The following is a 24807-nucleotide window of genomic DNA, read 5'->3' on the forward strand; positions in this document are numbered from 1 at the left end:
TCTTCTCCAACGGACACCCTAACTAAGGATCAGATGTAGGTTTAAGATGCAAAAATTATCTTCTGTTAACCCTTGTATTCTATTAACCTCATGAAGAACTTGAGCCATATGTGGGCCTTATAATCAGATTCATGAGTTTGGTGAAATAATTTTCTTTATTTGGAAGCACAGGATAATTTGAAGTAAACCAGTAGCAAAGAAGATACGATAAAAATGTTTCAGTAGGATTCCCTGTGATATAGCAGTACAGGTCTTTTAGACCAATCAAATATTTTTCAGAATAGAGCAACCGGAAATGAGAGAATCAGACAGTATGATGAAAACTACAGATGGAATGCTTTGCATGAAAAGTGATTATATACAAGAGAGGGCTCAGGAGCAGGTAGGCGTGGAGTTGGAAAGGGGTGGGTAACTGAAATAAGAGAAGATAATGCTTGACCAGGTCTAGTAAAATATTCCCTGCCACAACTGCTGTTCCATGAAGAGACTGAGCCAAGAGGCCTGAAAAAACTAACCTTAAGTTCAGCGTTGCCATTATTGTGGGAGGCATCAGGGAGAGCACATCCGGATTTGTGTTTCACAGTAATCACTGCTGGGTGTCAGCATTCATCAGCCAGATGGTCAGACCCACAATTAATCAATTAGGCTGGGATGATCAACTGGACTAAGTTTTCCCTTTGGTAAAAAACCCTCATCATGCGGTCAAGGCCGATAGCACTTTTATCCTGTTGCTTTTGGAGAAGCTTCTAAAAATCCCTCTTTTCTTTTTTAGGTCTCTAGTTACTGAATGCTATTAAGCTCCAAGCTGCTTTGACAACATAGATACCCCAAATCAAGATTTTAACATAATAGATTTTTAACATCCTCTGTGTTCAAGCATAATGTTTAACGTCTCCAGATAGAAACAAGCTTTCTAAGGCAACATTCTCTGAGGAATGTTGCTCAACTGATTTTACTAGAGTCTTCGTATTGGTTCCACTCAATACAGTGCAACGACACTGGGAATGATTCTTTCACTGGCACTTATGAAGATGATATGATAATCAAATATAAACAATAACACTTTATTGAGTGTTCAACCTGTGATAGATACTACTGTGATAAGGATTGACAAACACTGATTCCGTCCTTACAATAATTCAAGGTGATAATATTCCATTTCAAAGAAAAGAAAACTGAGGCTAGAAAGTTCATTTGCTCAAGGTTAAGCGTTTATCAAAGACATGTTGAGATGATTTAATGATCTCTGGAATGAAAACTAAATAAAATTTACATTTTTTACACATCTTACACATCTGTATGTCCTTAAGGGATAACAATTAGAAATATATGGTGGGTCCTTATTAGTTCTGTTCAAAGCACTGTAAAGAAATATTTCACTAGCATTTCCCAGCTCTGTTGATGGTATTCTCTTTTCCCTGCCATTCTTGCTGCATCCCATCTGACTTTTGAAGTTGCTTTCTTCCTTATTTGGGGGCCATCACCACTATTTGCTGATAATTCTGTCCCCACCTCAGTTTCCTTATCTAGAAATGGTTCCTCTAAGTTTGTTTCATACACTAAGTCTTTTCTTTATCCATTGGCTCATTCAGATGATTTGCCTCCTCCAAAACAAAATGTTTATTACTGATTTATTTTTCAGGTTGAACCTGATTTTTTCCTCTGGCTGTTTTCTTTTCCCTCTCCTCTTGCTTATGACAGTACTACTGCACAGGAAGAGGTGTTTGAAAGTCCTGTTGACTAGAAGTGTCACTTGCTGTTGGAGGTCTATGCTGACCCCACTGGGTAGAAATATAGACACAATTTCATATTTCCCCTGTGTTCCATCATTGAACTTACGTCTTTCTTTTCTCTTAGTTCTTCTCTACTGCCATCCAAGCTTAATTTAAGGAGTGCTTCTCTTTAACCATTTTGTGACCAGATTTTACAGGCTATTCAAGGACACTATTGACCCAAATGCACATCTTTGAGATATTAGGCTTTTACTTATAATTACATTATTTTATGGAACATGAGGCTTCCTCTTGTTATTCTACTGCAGTGCTTTTCTTTTCTTTGTTTGTTTTGCTACTTACCAAACTGGGAAAGCAATACCTAAATACCAGGATAGTGTATAGGTAACCACTGTTTCTTAAATCAAGTTCAGGAGCACATGGAAAAAAAGGTATTCCAGAGATCTTAATGAGCATCTTTTCTCCTCCAGGGCTCTACCCGTGCCCTCTTTTTCTGTCTGTGGTACTCTAATTTGTTCTTGCTATGTTTGGTAGGCAGCTGTTCTAAGTTTTTCCCTTGCTGCTCCTTTTTTGTACACTCCTACAATCTTCACCCCAGAGCTGATGAGGCTCTTTCATTTTGACCTGCAGTATCTCCGTGAATTGCGGAGCTGAGCCCTGCCATCTAGACTGCCTTTCTGCTTCATTTTGCTTCTGACCTAAACCCCCCCTGCTATTCCAGGCCTGGCCTCTCATGACCAGAGACTGCTGACTCATCCTGGCCTGTGCCAAGCTGTGCAGTCGCTTAGCGATGTGGACAGGAGTCGAAGGACTAGAATGAGATCACTGAACTCATTTCACTTGTTGCTTACGGTACAGTCCAGCATGAGCTGGAAATGTAGGAACCTCAGCCTCCCGAGCAGAAAGAGTAAGTAGATTAAACACACTGCATCACCAAGTCCTCAACAAGCAGTAGTGGGGTGGCGGGTGGAGCTGGCTTTTTCATGGCCGTGTCTAGGGCATTCCGGTTCATCAGGAATGTTCCTTTGTCCTCTCCTTCCTCTCCTCCACAATCGCACCCTCCCCCCACCCCTTCCCTGAACTTCCCTTCTGAAAATGTCTGGATGGCACAGCAATGATCTGGGCAGAAATGAAATTTTGCTAATAAGCAGCCTCCACAAGAAATCCTAGAGCAGTGACACTGTTGGAACTGCTTAGTTTGTCTACTGGGAACTGACATGAACTTCCCAACAGAATTCAAGGAAATGAAAAAAAAATCTTTTTTTGTTCTCCTTTTCTTTCTGATTCTCTTTTTCTTTCTGTTTTGAGGGAGGTAGTTTCAGGAGACATGGCTGCATTCTGGTGTGGTGTAAAGTTTTCCGTCGGGAGACAATAATGAACATTCCTCTGGCAGGACGGGATGGGCTTTTTTTCCTTTTTTTTTTTTTTTTGTTTCTCTTGCTGTTGTTTATTTATAAGACATTTCCTCTCAGTTAGTAGAAGTTAGATCGTAAGAGGCTCCAGTGATTTTCCTTCCACCTCCCCTCCCTAATTTCTGTGCTTCAGCACTCTGGAACACTGTGAACTTGACAAACTAATCAGAGCAGGGAGCTTAGCAGCCAGGCCTGGACACTCTCAAGAGACTGTGCTGATTCTCAGTCGATACTCCTTGGATCAGGAACCATAGTCCTGGTGAGTGGTGAGGTTCCAGAATTTGATGTGTCAAGGATTCTATTCTTGGTGTCTCTGAGGCAGTCAGGAAATAACGAGTGTTTTTCAAAAGGAAAAAAAGAATGCAGTTTTTTTAAAAAGCTACCAAACAATCCAACGGCCTGATGAAGATTTTACTGTGCACAGCTGAGAGCACTCTATGGACAATGGCTGAGCCTTGAGTCTGTGCTCAGGAGGAGCCTGCAGGCTTAGGTTTCATGCTGCCACCGATGGATGTCAGCCTTGGCAGGCCTGGCAAACATGCTTGTGGGAGGAGGGAGATAGGTGAGTGAGTGCAGCTGGGAGGTAGTAGTCGGGGTGGTAGGAGGGGGAAGTGAAAGTGGGATTCATGGTTTGTTTGGAGTTTCTACCAACTTTTCATGCATCTCTCTTCTGCACATTTACATTATGCTCAGAATACATAATGTACCCAGCTAAGCAAGAAAGAGAAGTGGATGCATAGCAGAAGAATATTGTTAATACTGTTCTTCTAAAGATCACTTTGCTAAGAACTGGCTGTTTTTAAATGTTAGGGAAACTCCCTCCACCCGACCTTTGGAAAATATTATTTGTCATACCCTCTCCTTTATTCTTCTGCATTCATGATATCAAACAGAAGAATGCAAGGAGAATCCTTATTTGGTTCCAGGGAAATTTATCATTGTGACCGAGGAAAACTAGATGACTGTCCTCACAGTATTAAACCCAAATATAGTATTGTCCTCAATATAAGAGATTCTGATTGAGTGTGCTCTGGGAAGTTGTCGAAGGAATGAAATGGGGGTGGTTGCATGCTGTCTGATATGAGACTAGCAGAGGAGTCAACAGACCAGCTTTTGGTGCCAATACATGCCTTCCGTGTCCTTGTTAATAATTCACACTCTCCCTGGAAGTGGAGTTTCGGTTGGAATGTGTATTTGTCTTTTACCATCAGGTCCCTACTTAGTTGCTCTTTCAGAGGTATTTGATCTTACTGTGTTTTCTTGTCTTCTTTCCAATTTCAAGAATCCAGCATGTTCCAAAATATTAAGAGTGGAAAAAACAGAAAACAAAAAAACATGGTGGCCATAAAAGCATTTGACTGTGTGGCAGCATCTGAAGTGAATTGCTCTTTGGAGAGAGGGAGGAGTCTTTGAAGTCCCCAATATGGTTCTCATAGGCTAAAACTTCCAAGAACCACAACCCAGCCTAAGGGGCACTTACTCGATGTTCTTAAATATTTGGAAAGAGATGCTATTTTATTGTTTTAGTTTTCCTTGCTATTAACACATTGCCAGTAGATTCCTCCTAAAAGTTGAAAATGCTTTAGCAATAGTTGATTTTACATTTAACCAGATGTGTATTGTGTGTGCCTGTTGTGTGTACTCTTGTCCAAGCTGGTACAGTCATCCAGCATACTACAGTGATACTTGGCTTCGGAATTTTGTTTGCTACTCTGGGCGATTCAGATTCTTAACCATTGAACTCACGCATGCTCGCTTATCCCTGTGGTCCCTACAGAGACTGACCCCTGCTACAGCCTCATCAGGGTCTGTCAGTGACCTCTAGAACAAAGAGGCAGCTTCCTTTCACAATTCCTATAGTTTGTGAGGCACATCAAATTCCTGAGCTGTCATTGTGATAGGAAGCAGTCCCAGAGTTTTATTAGGACCAGTGTGCTGAAAGTTTAATGGTATATAATGGAAAACTTGCCTATTTCAGTTAGGCCATGTTAGTTATGACCATACTACTTGTGTGTATAATGTTTCTTGGGGATTTTCCATTAATTCTTTTTTTCGAAAGAAAGAAGTTGAAAGGGAAAATAGTGTTAAAATTTTTTTAAAGTTTGATATAAAAAAATGTAACTAGTTTTACCCCATTACCACCAAGACCTACGTTAGGTTGTGCCTTCCTCAGTTAACACTTAGGCTGCACAGACTGCTGGGAGAATTGTCTGTTCATCCCTGGTAGGGATGATGTCTATTAGGACTGCACTGAGGGCAAGCTGTATATCTAATACTTAGAAAATATTTTATTATTGAAATCCTGTAGCCTGTATATGAAATTTTATGAGCATCTTTAAGCAGAAAACAGGTAAACACAAATATCTAAGAGTACATCCCAAGAGATGACATTTTAAAAATATAACCTGACAGAGAAATTGTCCTCATTGTTGCCAAGATCTGGAGTTCCACATGGCTGTGGAAGAAAGAATTCTATGGCTAAGTTGCAGTATTTAAGTCAGAATTTGATCAGTACACCTCGACAAAAAGGCAAGATAATGATGTATTTCTTTCCATTTAAATGGTTGTAAATGGTTACCTGATCTTTTCAAAACCTATCTTATAAACCTTCATAGTGTACTATCAATAATTCAGTTTTCCAGTGCTGATCCCCAAAATTTTTATTTCATTTCAGAGGATGCACGTTATAAAATGTATATTATCTTGCATGTGCATTTTTGCTGTAAGTACTTCCTATGTTATATTTATTTAATTAGGCAGTCACAAAGAGACACAAATGACATTGCTAAGTAACAGAATTATTATTGCCCCAGTAAGAAATTATTCTTTCTTATTTATATAGAAATGCTTTTTGATATTTATGTGATTCCTTTCAAAAGATACATATCTTTAAACGTTAGGACGAAGGCGTTGATTCATTATATCATGTGATTGTATATGTATGTTATCTTATGCATAATCACATACCTATATTCAACTATTAAAAATATAACCAAATCCTAGCTAGGCTTACTTGCCTTTGAATTCAATCAAACGTTTTGCAAATCAACCATAAGTGAAATGTAGTTGACATTTTATCACACTGACAACACAGAAATTTTACACAAATATTTATGAACAATATCTGCAAAAGATAAGATTTGGTTAGCTGATAAGATTGGTAATTATCCTTCATAGAACATACGTGTTAGATTATGAGCCTAAATTCTATTTATGTACGACTTCAAAATATTAATTGCTATATGTATAAAGTAGTTTAAAATGAAGTAGAAAGAAATTTAATTGCTTTTAATTATCTGAAAATTGAGAATATATTTAATGATTCACTTTATTTTGTAAGAATGAATTTATATACAAATGACCCAGTTTATTCTAGTTTCTCGGCTACTTAGTTGTACATTAAATACTTTGATGCTGTATTTACATATCAGCATCAGCAACTATAATTTCCCAAATACCTTTTCAAGATAACCAGCCAAGACATATTCTTGTGAAGTCACACTTTTCTTTGAAGCTTTCCATAATAACCCAGATTAAAAGTGAACTTCCCCTTCTGACATTAATTGCATTTTAAAAATCGGTAGCTTTTGTTTGACACTTATCATGTACTGCTTTGAATTGAAGTTTTTTTATATGTATGAAACTACACGTGGTTAGAGGAAAGGTACTACATTTTATGTTTATTTATCTCCCTGCCAACCAATGTCAAATTACCTTAATCTGAATGGAGGATCAATGAATATGTGATGAATGAATGAATGGATGAATGGACGGATGATATCTATATGGCAGTGCATTGACATTGAGTACGTATTGCTTATCGTAAGGAAGAAATACATCCAGAAAACAAATCAACAGATTCTTCTATATCTGAATCCCTTAAGCTCTCATATTAGGTCTTCCAGCTAGCTGACAGCAACTCCAGTCGTTTGCCAAGGTAGCTTTTCTAATCTCCACAATGCCCAGGTGATTTCTGATGGGACATGGAGTCTTGAGCTTGCAGTGGTTCCATTCATTTTCCAGGACTCGTGAGGGGGCCAAATACCCAGGCTGGTCTGCTCCTGCAGTCTGAAAGTACCAGACTGGCCTCTAATGTATCATATTGACCAAAGGCTCCTCCAGCTTGTCAGTACTTGCTTACAGTCAGTCAGTGGTTCTTCCTTTCCTCAAACTCAGCATCTAAGGAGCTCAGGCTGATGTCAGATGTGGAAAGGCACGAAGACTAGCTATGAATGCCCATGAACTAGACAGGAGAGGGGTGGGGCAGACAGACAGCACAATAAAGAGAGGGGCAAGAGGACAGGCAGCCAAATCATTTCCACGATCTTAACAGGCACTAATTAAATGCCCTGTTTTAGGCAAATAATAGCTGAAAATAGCCAAGGGCAATTGTTTCTCATGAATAAGTAAAGAAATTGGTGGGATGTCTTGGTGCTTCCTCAGTCAGTAAGCTGGAGCACACTAAGGCACATTTGGTGCTCTGGACACATCGGAGGAGAGGGGCCCATTCCAACACCCTAAATGGTACCCTGCTGACACGAATAACAACCGGAGACTAACTTCATATTACTACAAGCTGACCCTAATAAACAATAATTAAAAGAAGCCAAAATATTTCGTGAAATTTAATTATATCTGTTATCAACTGTCAATCAATGGTCAATCAACTTGGCAATCCCCAAACTACATCTAATTCTGTCTCCTACACTGAATTCTTTTCTAGAGCTTCTAATACATATAAATGATATGTACTAGTTTGATTTCCATCTCTTTTTATTTTTCCTGTTTATCCTCCAGTAAACTGAATTCCTAGATGTAAGCAGCCAGAGGGAGAAAAAGGAGTGATTCACATAACGGATAATTAACCCTTGAACAATGGAAAGTTAACTCTCCATAGACATGCCAAAAACTGAAATGTTTTGTTGTTGAATGTGTTCTCCTTTGAGTGTTAACACGTAGAGGACATCTCCATTAGCGCAAACTTGGCACCAAACAACCTGTTCATTCTCAAGCTGCAAATGCCACACTCACCTTCCAGTTCATTCTGGCAGGATTTGTAGCATGATGTCCTCTTGGGTAGTCATGTTCAAACCACTCTGAGGGGCAAAATTGTATGAGTGCCTAATCCACTTTTGAAAATGAAAGAAAAGGATCTGTTTTTATGAAAAGCACCTAATAAGGAGAGACACAAATTGTAATAAAAAGTGTTAGCACCTTGCATCTCCTGTTAATTGCCTTCCTAGTCAAAAGGAACCAAAATAGTGTAATAAATGTTAGACGTGCATCATAAACAGAATGCAGAAAAATGTCTCTTCCTTTTAGCAGTGAGTTAAAAGAGTAGCAAACCTTAAACTACCCATATTGCCTTAACTTAGGCTCCTATCCTTATCCATCTACTTCATTTGTCTAATGAGGATAATAGTACCCATTTGACTTATTTACCAGCATTGTTATGAGGATCAGATTACAAAGACTGTCTCTTCATTACATTCATTAAACATGGATTTAACATTCATTCATTCACTCATTTATTTATTAATGCAGGAAACATTTTTGAACCATATTCTGTGTCAGATATTATTCTAGAAGCTAAAGCTTGATTCATTTATTAACAAATATTTATTAAGGAGCACATACTATGCACCTAGCACTTTTCTAAGGGCTGAGGATACTACAGTAAACAAAATAAACAGGAGTCTCTATTCTCAAAATACTTTTTAGGCAGGGGAGAAAGATGACAAACATGTACATATGTAAAATATATAGTATGTTAGGTAGTGATAAGTGCTGTGGAGAAAAGTGAAATAAGAAAGAGAGACAGAGACAGAGAGAGAGTGTGTGTGTGTATATGTGCGTGTGTGTCAGGAGTAAGGTTGCAATTTCAAACTGGGTAGAAACGGAATGCCTCACTAAGGGGACAACATCTGAAAAAGGTAAAGAAGCAAGTTTTGTGGATATCTAGGCAAAGGCATTTCTGGCCTGGAACTACCAAGTGCAAAGGCCCTGGACAGAAATGGAGTTGTATCAGGCAAGTCTGAGGGGTAACAAGGAAGTCTGTGTGCAGGATCAGAGTGGGCAAGCAGGGGGATGGTAGATGTGGCAGGGAAGGCAGTGGGGACCTGAGCACGTGGGCCTTTATATGCTGTTGTGAAGGTTTTGGCTTTGTCACTGACAATACAGAGATGAAAAGACGTGACCTCAAGTTGCTCGTTGGTAGACAGACAGATAGGGAAGCAAGCAGGGATAATGGCATATGCTAAGTATCGTAACTGGAGGATGCTCAAGGAACCTCGGAGGCACAAAACAGTGAATGTTTATCCGAATGCACCTTGCGGCAGAGGGTCAGGGAGAGCTTCATAAAAGAGCTAATAAGTCCCTTCTGGGCCTTGAAGGATTTTCCCAGATGGTCAGAGGGAGGAAGAACATTCAGTAAGAGGACCGGAAGGGGCAAAGACACTTAAATAGGAAATAGCATAGCAGAGTTGGGGAACAAGTATTGCTAATGTTCAATAGAGGAGTGTGGAGAAATGATGCTATAGATGTAGGCAGGGAACAATCATGTTGGGCCTTGACTGCCATGCAAAGATGTTTTAACTTCATCTTGGGGCATTTGGGGAGCCATTGAAAGGTTTTAAGTAGAGAAGGTTAATGATCAAATTGTGTTACAGAAGATCACTCTGGCAGCAGGGTGGAGGATAGATTGGAGGAATGGGAGAATAGAGACAGAAAAATGAGTTAGGAGGCAACTAAAATTGTTCAGACAGAACACAATGAAGCTCTGAACTAGGACAATAACTTTGGGAATAGGGCGGAAGAGACACGTTCGAGAGATAAGAGGCAGAATGGACACAACTTAATAACCTTTGGGCTGGGCATCAAGAGGAGGAGTTTTGGATTGCTCCCAGGTTTCTGCCTTATACAACTAAGCAAGTAAAGCTATGAGGAGGAGGAATGGGTTTTGTAGGCTGGGGGAAGATGATAAATTTGCTTTTGAATGTGTTAATTTTGAGATGCTGGGGAATTATCCAGACTGATGCCTGGTAGGCTGTTGGATTTAGTCAGGAAAGCTGGAGATAGGTCAGGGATAGAGATGAGTTTGGCAATCATCTGAGTCGTCAGCTTCAGGATAATAGTTAAAATTACAGAGTGGACTTTTCTCAAGGAAAATTTATTGACAGAAAGCAAAAGGGAGCAGATCCTTGGAGTAAAGCACATTTATGGCACAGAGAGAGAAAGAGGAGCCTTAGAGAAGATTATTCTGAGCAACTATTATGTGCCAGCCGTTGTGCTAGATTGTGGAGGAACCAAGATGACTACTACCCAGATCCTGCCCTGAAAGCACCCACAGTTTGTAAAAATATAAGAGGTTACTATCACCACCAACCATGGACAGTGCTAACAGAGGAAATGTCCAAGCGTAACAGAGAAAGTAGTACAGAATATTTAATTAGCATTAAGGGAGATTATAAAGGCAGAATCCTGGAAAGTTTGCTGCATGCATGTCGCCATACCGTTCATTTCTGATTTCTCTAATACTTGTATGTGTATGTTCCGGTGTTAGCATGGGTTCAAGCTATTGGCAAAACAAGCCAGGTGTAAATTATGGTAGAATTGAAATCGATAGCGCTTTGAAGTACTGGAGTGCCCAGTTCACATCAGGGCGTGCGTCTGTGTTCACTGAAACGTGGCTATCAAGTGCACCCCGAGTCATTAGATGTGTTATCCAGTGAATAACAGCATAATGATATTTTAGCAGAGCAGCCTTATGATAAATTCTGCTTTAGTGAAACTCCATATACAGAGCAATTTCTCCTGGCCATGTACATTGCACGGCAAAGAAAGGATATCCTGCTGTGTATCAGAAGGCTGTAATTTCATTTAGGGGGTCTATTGACATCGTAAACTGCAAGAGCAGAGCTCAAGTGGCTATTTAAGTCATAGGAACTTCAAGCTAAAATTACTGCCTAGTCCTAATCGCCACCTCCAAGGGACCCCTGCCTATACATATGTGTTTTATGTTTCTATCTTTGTGTCTATAAGTACTCAAATCACTCCAGGGGCTGAGGTGATAAGCCATCCTAAAATATGACAGGTACCTGTCACCTTTGCAGCTGGTATAGGCTAAGGGCTAAAAGCAGTTATATTATTCATTGAAGGTCAAATGTTAAAAGGGGCCAGAAACTCCCCAGCAAGTTCAGAATATAGGTGTTCTTGTTTTCCTGGTTGAAGGCATTCTCTATTTCTGTTTAAGGTCAGAGTCTTCCAGCATGTTGAGGCTAGAAAAGTTGGGACTTTTAAACTTACCTGTACATCAGAGTTTACAGCTTGTAAGTGTTTGCCCCATTCTTTCCTCTCTTTGCCTTGACCCATGATCTCTTGTGAAAATACTAGTACTGGATAGTCTTAGAATAGTATCCAGTAAGGTACAGATTATACAATGCCCCACAAAAGTGATTCCCTAGACATCTAAAGGGTCCATTCTGTCCTGAGATATAGTCAAGCTGAAAATTGGAAGCCATAATAATTGACTTGAATGTTTATATTCTGAAGAAAATAAATTTAAATAAAATTGCAAATTGTCAAATTGTGTTTATTAGATGATGCTTTGGAATTGAATCCAGGAGACCAACAAGGAAAGATTCAAAGCTGTGTATGTTTCTCTTTGGTTTTTAATGAAAACGTTTGTGCCCCTACATCAACTATCAACTTTGTCCAGAGAGGCCACTGCAAAATTAGACACCGGAGTTTAAACTTATTCAGTCCTTATGGCTGACGTTTTATTTGATCACTCTCTTTCCTGGGCTAGGGAATCATCTATCTACGTACTGTCTTAAATACAAAATCCCAGCAGGATTATCATGGTTCAGAAAACCACAATAGTAATAGAACTTATGACTCCTCATAAGGTAAATGTGTTTTCGGTGATCTTACTAACCCTTATATCACCCTGTAGAGGAATGGAGGATGGAGAGGTAGATAGCTGGACCCACAATTAATGGCTGAGACTGAAGTTTTTACTTTCCATATTAGCCTGACTATTGTTCTACTGCTTCATCACACTATTTCTTTATTGCTTAAATAGTATAATTAAAAATTAAAGTCTATAAGAGCTGAATCTCTCTCATCTGTTACCATGATATTTTCATTATATTCCTGAACAACATAATATGCCATTGTCACATTTCTGAGAAGTGATACTGCTCTAGTAAGAGTATCCTCAAACCATTTATATCCATGGGAAGGTAAAAAAAAAAAAAAGAGAGAGGTATTATGTAGACATAGATAAGCTCCGTCATGAAGAAGTACAACTCTCCTATTGTTTTCCTGGATTTAGGCAGCATAGCAGAGTGATTAAGAGGGCAGACTCTCTGGGCTCTGCCACTTACTAGCTATATGACCCTAGGAGAGCTATTAAATTCTTGTGCCTTAGTTTCTTAATATATAAAATGGGGATGATAATGATACCTTCATCATAAAATTAGTATGTGGAGTAAATGATCTAATAAATGTAAAATAATTAAACCAATACTTGATATACAGTAAGCACTCAATAAACATTAGCTGCTATTATAATCACCATTATCATCCTCCTCTTCATCGCTTATTCCTAACTATAGAGTCTTGGTTAATACCTGTTAGGAAAATTTCTACACATGTGTGTGCATGCACACACATACACACACGCAAACACACATGCACACACGCCATCCACCTAACAGTGCTTGCTTACCTCAGCTGTGGGCTTAAGCTTCACCTATATGTTAATTTCAATGTCTTCCTAAGCAGAGAACATATAAGGACTCCATGCTTTGGATGAGGTGGGTTTGATACTAAATTCAGCCTTCACACTGGTTTAAGTACTTGATGCAGAATTACGCAGTGGCTGGTCCTCACGCCTATTACTCACTCTAGTTGTTCTCATCTCATCCCTTAAGACCTTCCTAAATCATGAATTCTGTTAAGTATGATCTAGTCCAAATCTAGAGATGGGTTCACCATTATAGTTTCAGCTCAATAAATAAATGTGCAGTAAATGAATGAATGAATGAATGTTCTATTTTCGCCATCTTCACTTTGGTCCTAGTGCTGGCTACCTGTTGTTCTAAATGTTAACCTCATTGTTTATCTAGGCCACTGCATTCACTAACCCTAGTTATTATTCTGTCTTCCAGTCCAGATTCTGCTAGTTATTTTTCTCCTCTTGCCTGATTTGAAACTCTCAGTACTGATATCCAGTCACTATAGTAGGCCTGCCCTCCTATCTGCCTCATCTTTTCCTTTGTGGAACCATTGACACTATCCTTAGAACTGTGTTCTTTATGCCTCTGCCTATACCTTCTTCCCATTTGAAATCTGAACTTTAATCTTATAAGTGATTATTATCCATTTGTATTTTAATCTGATACCCTTGGTTCTAACCTTGATTTTGATCTTCATATCATGTGTTTCACACACCCTTTTGTATATTTATTATATTTTGAGAAAAATACGCTTACATCAATAGTAAGTGAAAGCTGATATCAAGCCCTATCTGTAAGAAACAGCATTCAACCACCTTGGCAGACCACGTGTTGTACCATTTGTTATGCCTTCACAATGGTCCTTATCTTAGTCCCTTGATAAATGTCAGAGATCTGATATCCTGAACCTGGTCTCAGTTGCCCTATACCTGCTCCACCCCTAGGCTGATGCTAACAAACTTAATTAATGTAAAATTTAATTGAGCAATGTTGGCATTAGTGTAGAGTACATCTAATAGTAAATATCACATGTAAAAGGGAGAGAAACTAACAGCAAAATCCAACATCGTTGCAGCTGGTAAACACCATTCACCATTACATTTTGACATATTTATTGTGTTCCTCTTATTGTCACTTTTTTGGGGAAGGGACTCATAAAAAGGAGAGAAAAAAATTTTTTAAAGAAGAGGTACAATTTAAATTTAGAAACAAGTATGCTACTAAACTTAATTAGTATTTCTCACAATAGTTAACAGGGTTACTATTATCAGTGTTACTATTATCAGAGACAATACCTGCTTACAAGGAGCTTCTAGTTTGTACAGTCTTGTTGCAGAGATTAGTAATTAGGTCCTAAAACTAATTAGGTGGAAATCACTAGCCTGTTATTATGCACCAAAATGAGCAGTAAAGAAAGTCAGTGAGTGCTGCAAGAATTCACATCAGGGAGGTTTCTAATGGTATATGGGAGGCTTGATAGCAGAGGGAGAACTTTAGCGGAGGATGTAAAAGCTAGGCGTTGAAGGATAAAGGAAAAAAGGGTCTTTTGGAGAGAAGGGAAGATGGCATGCAGTGCTGTGATACCAGATAACAGAGAAGTAGGGAGAACGAAGAAAAATTTTAACCTAAAAGAAGGCACAGCAATGGGAGTGAAGTTGATGCATACAGGAAGTAATGAAATTGGAAATAAGATCCATGTTCGTGAAGATTAGGATATGAATTTGGAAAGGCAGGTGGAGTCCAAAATTTATTTTATGTGGGTGATGAGAACAATAGCTGGCATACAGTTAGAACTCAGTAAGGGTTTGCTGAATAATTGACACGTTTTAGAGAGGCAAGCAAAAATAATGAAAGTGGTGTTTTAAGAGTTAACCTGGCTATAGTGTGCAGGGTGGTTTGAGGGGGTTGAGACTAGTCCGAGATGCCTCTAGCTGAGACGTAATTGCAATCATTCAGATGCAGAGCAACCAAAATTCAAATACAGTCGTGACTGTGGAGATAAAAAAAGGGACATTTCTAAAAACATTAACGGCACTCTCTGTGTCTCTTTCCTACCAACCGTAACCCTGGCCCCACCATAACTTTAAATGGAAAGTATCTCCTAAATGTGGGATCCTTTTTGCCTTTTGATTTGTTTTTAGTGAAGTCCATTACTACTTATAAGGCAGGGTCAGTATGGAGAATGGACCCTCAAGCTTACTCAAGCCTCTAATCAGTGAAGCTTTATTATATTATATTCCTGAACAACGTAACATGCTCTCGAAGTTTGACTGCTTGGGGAATAAACTCAGGGGACACACAGACTCCTTTGGGTTCATACTTATGAGTTCCTGATAGGCAAGACTCTGTGGGAAATCTAGCAAATCAAAGAGTGCTGATCCTCTCAGGAGAGATTCTGGAGGAGTGTTCTTAACTATAGAGTTCTTAACTCTCACTATCTAACTCCTGAAATAGCGACAGAACCCTTCTACATTTTCTCCCTTCCTTCTTCACTTAAACCAGATCAACACCAAAAGGAAACCTCAGTAGAGACTATATGCTAGCAGAGATTTCAGGGACATCCCAAGCTCTGTCTTACTCCTGGACGGTCTCAGAGACCCCAAGGGTATTCTTGTACGTGGTTGTGAGAAACAGTACTCATTAACTCGTCTTTTGCTGTGTGCCATCATTTTCAGTCATGCACTCAGTTAGCCTTTTCTTTGGACAGTTCTGACATTTCTTGAAGGGTAACAATTTGACCAGCATATCACATCTATATTCAACTTGTTATTGGCCAAGAGTCATGTGTGCACATTGCTGTGATTCCTTCCTAAGGCAAGTGCCCCATTTTATCTTATGGCTATTCGAGTGACTGCCTTTTCTTGCCTGCTCAGAGCTCCTTCCAGACAGGACCATGCCTTACTTTTCTCTTTATCTTCTGGTTTCAGCATAACATATGCCCCACAGTAGACCACCAGTACGCATTTATGGACTCTCTTGGTTTCATGCATTTTGAACAGGGACAGCCCTCCATGAGGTTTCCATCTTGAGTTCTGATGCAGAAAATACCTCCTAAGTGGCGAACTCTTTTGGCTCCCCCACCAGTCAATCCCAGGTACTTACTAAGCCTAACTTTCCCCAGCAGTTGGCATAGGGAATGTGAAATTGATGGCTCTGCTTGCCAAACCTGTCTGTCTGCAGAGTGTGGAGTGGCTCACCATTTAGAGGAAGGGTGTTTGGGAAATTAAACAAGGACTGTCTGAATAGGAGACCTATCGGCCTGCAACGGAATGACAGGCTTCTGCCCACAAACCAGGGTTAAGACCTGCATATTGTGGCTTCTTTTCACCCATCTGTGAGTAATGGGTCTCACCCCATTCGTGGGTGCATATGTTACACCACTGGAAGCTGTTATGCATCCTCCATAGGTCTGGATGAAGGAGCTGTAGCTACACATAAATATGTACTTGCCAGCAGATCTCTGTATTTATCTGCCTGTCAGTGGGAGCAGACAGGGCACAGCTCTTTGATGGGCAAGAACTGCAGGTCAAAGCCGTGCTCTTGCTGCCACCACCGCCACTGTGATTGCTGTGGCTTTATCATTTGAATCCTGAAGGAGGCTAGGGGCAGCTTGTTAGTTGTTGTTCCAGCCTAACCTGGGAGGCTAGCTCTGGTCACTGACATAATTATAGAGACCTTGCAAATGTTGACTGCCAATGTTGTTGTGGCCAGTGACGATGGACTCTTAAAACCATGGTTACCCACCATCTATCATCTTTCGATCGTGCCTCAAGAGTACACACATCTCTGCTATCTCCGGGCACCATCTCTGACGCCTTTCGGATGCTGTCTGATCCTCCTGGATTCTGCCTGTTAAGTGTATTTCCTGCTGCAGGCTGCCTCTCAGCTTCTGTCCCACTCAAGAGACACACTCCCTCCCAGTAGGAAAAAATTATTGTGCTTCAGGCTTCTAATGGAAATAGTCTACTAAACTAGGTGCTTACTTTAGCAGCTATCACACCCCTACAACTATATACATCATTGACCGTGGTCTTTACTGTCTCAATATGAGTATTCCTTGTGAGGAAAAAGATATTTCTCCCCCAAAGTGAAAGCATACTAGTGATAGCAAAGTGAATTTATGATTACTTTGTATATAACTGAAGAAAACAAGCAGAGCAAACTTGTGTTTTTAATCTAGGCCTGTTTACCAGTTTAATTTGATAGTGGAAATTAATTGTGCAATTCTTAATATAACTACAGTACAACCACAATTAACAGACTTCTTTTTTGTCATTGCTCTTCCTCTCATGCTTATAAGAGGGCATGGACCATTCTCTTCCCCCAAAATTCAATTTTCCTCAAGATTGTGGCATTATTGCAAAAGAAGTGACAGGAGTATTTTCGTTTTTTGGTTGGTTTGTGTAGTATCCATTTAATAAAAGTCTGACTGAAAGATACAAGAAGTGAGCTCATCTGAGACAGTGCTTCCTGATTTTGCCTTTCTAAAAGGTAGATAGGAAAGCAGGAGAGTTTTGTCTCAGACAGAATTTGGAAAGAAAGAGACTGTCTTGTCAAAGAGAGGTGAGATGATGTGAAAAGGGCTTATTTCTATATGTCAAAAAGGTATAAGACAGATATTTCATTGAATAGGAGACGGACTGGGTTCAAAGGTAGAGCTTTCTTTTCCTAGTTATTTTTATTTGGTATGCTTTCCTCTTATTATTCTTCTTAATATCTCTACTATGCAACAAAGGCAAACTGATTTTTCTGAAGATCACCTTCAGTAGGGTAGAAATTAGTAATTTGATCAACTAGATCAACAGACAGTGAAATGAAAATGGAAAAAAGGAATCCTGTATTCAATTAAAGTATGTGCCTGAGCAAAGGCTTTTTTAAAAAAAATAAATTAGGGATTGGTAATTGGGAGTTATAGGTTGCTGCTTCTGTGAAAGTGAGCTAGGTAAGAACCCCATTTGACCTTTTGCTATCACTAAAAGCCCTAAAACTCAGTATGTGTATCAAAGTCATGTTAAATGAACATGTAAGTTCATGGCTTGCTATGAGAGTCTGCACCTGCTTAAAAGGCACAACAGAAATGCTGAAATGGGACAATTCATTAGGAACAAAGAATTTTCTAGATGCTGTGGCAAAGGTTTCTCTAGGACAGTGTTTCCCAAACATCCCTGATCCTAAGAACCATCAGGGTTACACGTGAAATATGCACTTGTCTGGGTCCTGCCTCCTGCCACCAGACCTAGAGAATCAGAAACTTCCATGGAGTGACCTTGGCATTTGTATCTGAAACAAGGAAACTAGTTGATTGTTAAGATCAGGGAAGTCTGGGAATACTGCTCTAAGAGGTTTTTTTAGAACATATAAAGAGGGGGACTGATGATTTTATATATACACTTCTCCTATGTTCTTCCTGAGCTTTCAGAGGCATTTCAAGAGAGTAAAAGAAGAGCCTTTCTTTATACCAATGATTTTTAAGCATCTCTTGTCTCTCCTTGTCCCTCCATATCAATGACCTTAAGACTTTGTATTCCCCTCTTCCCCACCCCTCACCCCTACCTAATAAATGGTCATATCATGAAATAAAAGTCCTTAGATTAGGAATTTGGAGCTTGAGTTCCAGTTCTGGCTGAAGCTCAGAGCTATGTGACCTTATACCTTCCATCACTTTAGTTTTCACATTAGAATAATGATGAGGTTGCACAAAATGTTGTTTGTGAACTATCCCAGCTCTACATTGTTACGAATATTAAATAACTTCTGTAACTTTGTTTGGGGACCATATATGATGACTTCTGCGCTTGACGGGAATGTGTGTTCAGGTTTAGACATGTCCGTTAAGTATTATTTACAGACTTGTTACCTATTTCTGAAACCAAATTGAGTTACAATTTCATCTAAGATAATAAACTTTTTGGAAAATGTATTTTCTTCTTTTGGCAGCTAGAAGTGTCTTCCGTGGGAACTGTTGACAAGGGTTTGTCACATTGACAACCACATTATGGATACTGACTTGTTGAAAGAGTAAGAGAAGGTATGAGTGAATGAATGAATAAGCTGGTGCCTGTTCTCCATGCTAACACTTTCAAGTCCTTGGAGGCAAGGATGGTAATACTCTTCAACTAAACATTGGAGGACTGGTGTCAAAAATTTTTTGTAAATACATATACATGTCCATGACTTGACTTTGCTACAAAGCTAAATGGAAAGTCCTTAGCTGAGTACAACAATAAAAGTAGAAAATAAAAGAAAGTGCCGCTCGAGTTTTGAAGGTGAAGATAGAGAAGTGTAGCAGTAGAGGTTTACATTTCCTGAGCTCCCTTGTCGGCTCAGCATGTCCTCAGTGTAAATACACATGTGACAGTGGCCTATGCACTCATTCACACTTCAGAGAAGCCCTTGGTTTCCTTTTCTCGCTCCATTTTAGCAGTGGGCAGCCTGCAACCTTTTGATCAAGCTGACTTTGTACGTAACATGACTGAACTCCGCTATGCCAAACATCCTTGAGGAAGTTGACATTTGTGTACTTTGAAAGAAAAAAAAGAGAAGTGAATCCCAACTGCTTCCTCCTGCCCTTTTGATTAAGAGAACGGTAAGTCAGCAGGAGAGGTGCTGCTTTTAACATGCAGGGTGTGCAGAACTGATTGGTATTTTTCTTTGAAAAAAAGTAGAAAAGATTGATGTTAAACAACACTAATCAGAGTTGATTACAGGGACTGAATGAATTCATTGATGGGAAAGAGCCATGGTTCCAGAGACAACAAAAGAGATTAGATAATAGTCAGGGGAATAGTACTTGGAATAGTTCTGCTCATCTCTGACAACCAGGAATCAGAGCCCCTAGCTCTCTAAACACTCCTGGGAATAGACTTATCTGTACACTAAGTACAGTTCTCAGCTGGGAATGCTCTTCTCCCTGAGCTTTGTATGGCTGACTCTTTCTCTTCATTCATGTCCTCAGCCTTCCCTGATCACCTTATCTAGTGGTGCTTCTATCACAGCCTGGGTGAGCCCAACCCACCTCTGGGTAGCATATTCCCAAGTGCTACCTAGAGCTCTGTCTGGAACCACCTGCAGTTCCCTGCATGGACTATATTTTGCCTTGCTCTGTAATTTTTTTCTGTCACCTCTACCTGGTGACCCTTTCCATCTCTCCTCATTAAAAGTCAGGGTCCCACGCCTCTGTTCTCCCATGGTAATTTATGCTTAACTCATTTATAGCAGGCATCACCCCATGTTATAATTATTTGGATAGTTACTTTACCTTCTCCCCAATAGACTGAAATATTTCAGGGCAGGGACTGTAGCCTTTATCTTTGCATCTTTAATGTTAGCAAAATACCCAGAATGGGGCTTCCCTGGTGGCGCAGTGGTTGAGAATCTGCCTGCCAATGCAGAGAACGCGGGTTCGAGCCCTGGTCTGGGAAGATCCCACATGCCGCGGAGCAACTCGGCCCGTGAGCCACAATTACTGAGCCTGCGCGTCTGGAGCCTGTGCGCGGCAACGAGAGGCCGCGATAGTGAGAGGCCCACGCACCGCGATGAAGAGTGGCCCCCGCTTGCCACAACTAGAGAAAGCCCTCGCACAGAAACGAAGACCCAACACAGCCATACATACATACATACATACATACATACATACATAAAAAGAATGTAAGCAGACAAGAATATCATTAAAAAAAAAAAAAAATACCCAGAATGTACCGGGTGTTTAACTAATGAAGAATGAATCAATCAATCAATCAATACTCCCTACCTACCTACCTCCTTGTTTTAAAATAATTGCCTGAAATAAATAACACAACCCAGAGGAAGACATTTCTACCCAGAATGGATAACCCATTGGTTATCTGTTTACCAAAAAAGTAATGGAACAAAGGAAATGGGAAATCAAATTTAGGAGTTTAACACATGCTCTTTTCTGTGACCTCTAGTTTGTTCCAGATAGCACCCTGACTACATATGTGAGGAAACCTTTGGAGAAACAGTTTGTTGGACTTATGCTATAATTTCTGAGTAGTGAATGAATGTGTTGATTACTTCACAAAAAGTAGGCTGCTGCTATTAAATTTATTATTAATTATAATGCATTGTTTATAGAGGCTTCTCCTTTAGGAACCCCCAAGTATTCAACATACATCATCAACCTAATGCTATATTCTGCCTCATGTTAATAATCTTATGGCTACTGAAGCCATCACCTGAGCACTTTAGAATCTTGATAAATATTATCAAATGCATATGTTACGCTCATTATTTTCAATAATCTCATACATTTAAATTCCTAGAGAAATGTGTTTTCTTCTTCTTATATATCATCAGGTGGATTACCAGATCTTCTCCACTCAACACGTGGAAAGTAGAACATATGGGGAATCACCCCAGGCTTTTAGATGGGATTTGTCCCAACTAGTTCATAGCTGAAACATTTAATGACATTTTACATTTTACTAAAAATTCCATTGAGCTTACAAAGGAACATCATACATCATAACATCATAAGAATGCTACAGAGCTAGGGAGGGAAGAACCTAGAGCATTTTATGGTTCAAGGTGATGGAGTCCCAGTGATGCTAAATACTGGCCACATTTGCCCAAATGTTGGCTACACCGGTGGCTAAAAGATGGGGGAGCAAGAGAACCATTTTATCATGGCAAGAACACTTTCATTTTCACTTTTATATGATATTATTCTTGAATTAGTCAATCTCACATTTTTCAATGCATTTTCAACACAGTTTTCAAACTTGCCTTCTCCAGTATATCTTGGAGATCTTTTCATAGCAGTACATAGAGAGCTACATTAATCTTTTATTCAGTTGCACAGTATTCCATTATGTAAATGTATCATAGTTTATTCTACCAGTTCCTATTTATAAACAATTTTTGTCATTTTAAACAATGCTCCAGTGAACAACCTTGTACATAAATCATTTCATAGACGTGCAGATTTTCTGCAGGATGAATTCTCAGAAGTAAAATTGTTGGTCAAAGGATTACATGCATCTTAAATTTTTTTTTTTAATTTTATTTTATTTATTTATTTTTGGCTGCATTGGGTCTTCGTCGCTGTGCGCGGGCTTTCTCTCATTGTGGTGAGCGGGGGTACACCTTCGTTGCGGTGCACGGGCTTCTCATCGCAGTGGCCTCTCTTGTTGCGGAGCACGGGCTCTAGGCACGTGGGCTTCAGTAGTTGTGGCTCGCAGGCTCTAGAGCACAGGCTCAGTAATTGTGGCACACGGGCCTAGTTGATCCGTGGCATGTGGGATCTTCCTGGAGCAGGGCTCGAACCCGTGTCCCCTGCATTGGCAGGCGGATTCCCAACCACTGCGCCACCAGGGAAGCCCGCATCTTAAATTTTGAGAAACTTTGCCAAATGGATCTCAACAGGGCTTGTATTACTGACTACTCCCATTGGCAATATATGAAAGTGCCTTTTTACTCCCAGCCTCAACAAAGTAGTGTTTCTTCAAACTTTGGATTTTTGCCAGTTGTATAGGTAAAAGATGATATCTCACTGTATTTTCAATTTGCCTTTTCCTTATTATGAGTGATGCCAAGCATCTTCTGATATGTTTAATGATTTTGGTGTTTGTTTTTTTATTAGGTGTCTGTTCATCTTTTGCCTTTTCTTTTGATTGGGTTCTTGGTCTTTTCTTATTGATGTCTTGCTATTTATACATTAAGGAGATAGTTCTTTTTTCTATATGAGTTGCAAATATTTTTCCCAGTTTGTCTTTTTTTTAATTACTTTGCTTATGATGTATATATATTTTTTGCCATACAGAAGTTTGCTTTTAATATAATCAGATTTACCAATCTTTTCTATTATGGCTCCTAGATACTGAGTCAGGTAGACAGTCCTTTCCCATGCCAAGATTATGAAAGGATTTGCCAATGTTTTCTTTTAGTACTTTGATAGCTTAGATTTTTATATGGAAAAATACATCTATTGAATGAGATTTTTTAATCCAGAAGATATTTTCAGGATAAAAGAGTAGATCTAGGAAAGAAAAGCCATAATGTTCCCAGAGCTTGATAAGCTGTGGCTAACCTGCTATCATTTGCATAGCATACTGAATCTCATTCCTTTCTGCCAGCAGGATGCAATACAATTATGATGAAAGGGCCAATCTGGATTTTAAAAGGAAAATTAAGAATAACAACGTTTAGCCTTTTGAGGTCTTCACCTTTCCTCTTTCTATATTGCTGTTTGTTTGTTTTTGCTTTTTGTTTGTTTCTGTGAGAAGGCCACATGCTAGCAGGGAGGCTATAAGCTAATGGCATTATTTATTGGTTCAAATTCTAGTATCTTATGCAATTCAGCACTAAAATCTTATTCATTATGAAATCCAAACTGGTATAAAATAGTGCATAGCACCTAGCCCTTGGAGTCAGAAGCCTTGAGTTCGTCTGGTGTACCCCAGAGCATCTCTCCTTGCCATGATTTCCATCTGTAGTCAGTGGAAAGAATGAGATCATTATCTCAAAAACAGTAAAAAAGCAAATAGATACATTTTTAAATGTTTGAGTACTATAGAAAATTAGTTCATGAAGTTATTAGCTGACGATATTTTCATATGATATGGCATATGAATTTTTAGGGGGAGGCTTTATGTAGAAAGCTTTATTTTCCCACATTCCAGTTAATATTTGCTCACACTCTTCTATATTTTTCCTTCAGGTTCAAAAGTGTTCTTTCAACAAGTATCTGTTTTAGGTGCTGGGGTTACACAATGAACAAAACAGACACATTAAAAAAATTCTTGTCTTCAAAGAGCTAATATTTGGAGGAGAAAGGCAGAAAATAAACAAATGCATGCATAAAATATAAAGCATATCAGAAGTCTGTAAGTACAGTAGAGAGCAAGAAAGAGGGAGGGGGATAGGAAGTGCTGGGAAAGGGGTGTTTCTTTGATGACTAGAATCAGGGAATCCTACACATTCAGCAATGACCTTTAAAGGATATGTAAGGATATCTCAGAGTTCCAAAGATACTAAAATGACTTTCTGTATCATAGGAAGAACCAGAACTAAACTTACATAAGTAACCAATTATTTATGAACATATTGGTTCTATTCAAATTCAAATGACAGCTTATATCAAACTTTTCAACAGACATCTCACATGTGCTTAGGTTACTCACCTCTCTCATCTAAGCCAGACTCACCATCAGCCTTTAGGCAACTCTATAGGATTTATTATTGAGAATGAAGGACCAATGTCAATGTGATTAGGAGCTGGTAAGATTCTTGTTTTGTGATATTATTAATCTTAATAGATGAAACACAATAATCTTAGCTGGAGTAAGACATTAGATATGAAGACATTTTCTTTACCACTAATGTAGCATCTCCCCTATGGAACCCAAAGCCTCAGAGTCTGTGATGTATTACAGTACTCTCTACTGAAATTATAATGCTTCTAGGTTGTTAACTGAACTTTCTTCAGACTTAGATTATTGCCAGAGTGATGTTCTTTAGTTGGCACTCAAGTTCTTCTGTGATCTAGCCCTAATTTGCCTAAACATTACCAATTTTATTTCTTGCTACTCCCTTTCACAAACCAAATGATTTGCTTTTCCCACTGCATGATAACCTTTTTGTTCATATGGTTTATTCTGCTCAAAATGATTTCTCTTCCCTTTCTATACTTTGAAATCCCATCTATCCTTTAATACCTAGTTTCAAGGATTCTCCATCTGAAATCTCCTTCCTTAGCCATTTCTTGAGGTCATTACTCATAAATTGTATCTAGCTAACTGTCTATTATTTATTTACCTATCTATCTATTGATTGAGTTATCTATTTATCAATCATCTATCTATCTACCCATCCCCTAAGGTACTTGATATTTATTATATACTGAATAAATGGATGAATGGTAAAATGAGGGGATAGTGGACAGATATAGGAATATGAACAAGC

The 24807-nt window shown here is 39.1% G+C and overlaps 1 protein-coding gene across 3 annotated transcripts in view; it reads left to right on the plus strand.

Moving 5' to 3' along the window:
• Positions 1–24807, plus strand: part of ZBTB20 (zinc finger and BTB domain containing 20) — an 808814-nt gene that overhangs the window by 493849 nt on the left and 290158 nt on the right. Inside the window, exon 1 of one of the 3 annotated variants that reach the window (XM_007181901.3) lies at positions 2505–2640. The exons of 1 other annotated variant lie outside the window; for it this stretch is intronic. The gene's annotated coding sequence lies outside the window, so the exon portion shown is untranslated. Of the gene's footprint in view, positions 1–2504; positions 2641–24807 lie in introns of those variants that run through there. One more of the 3 variants, XM_057544982.1, reaches the window with a different exon arrangement.

The sequence above is a fragment of the Balaenoptera acutorostrata genome, chromosome 4, assembly GCF_949987535.1.
Source record: "Balaenoptera acutorostrata chromosome 4, mBalAcu1.1, whole genome shotgun sequence".
In the NCBI taxonomy this organism is placed as follows: domain Eukaryota; kingdom Metazoa; phylum Chordata; class Mammalia; order Artiodactyla; family Balaenopteridae; genus Balaenoptera; species Balaenoptera acutorostrata.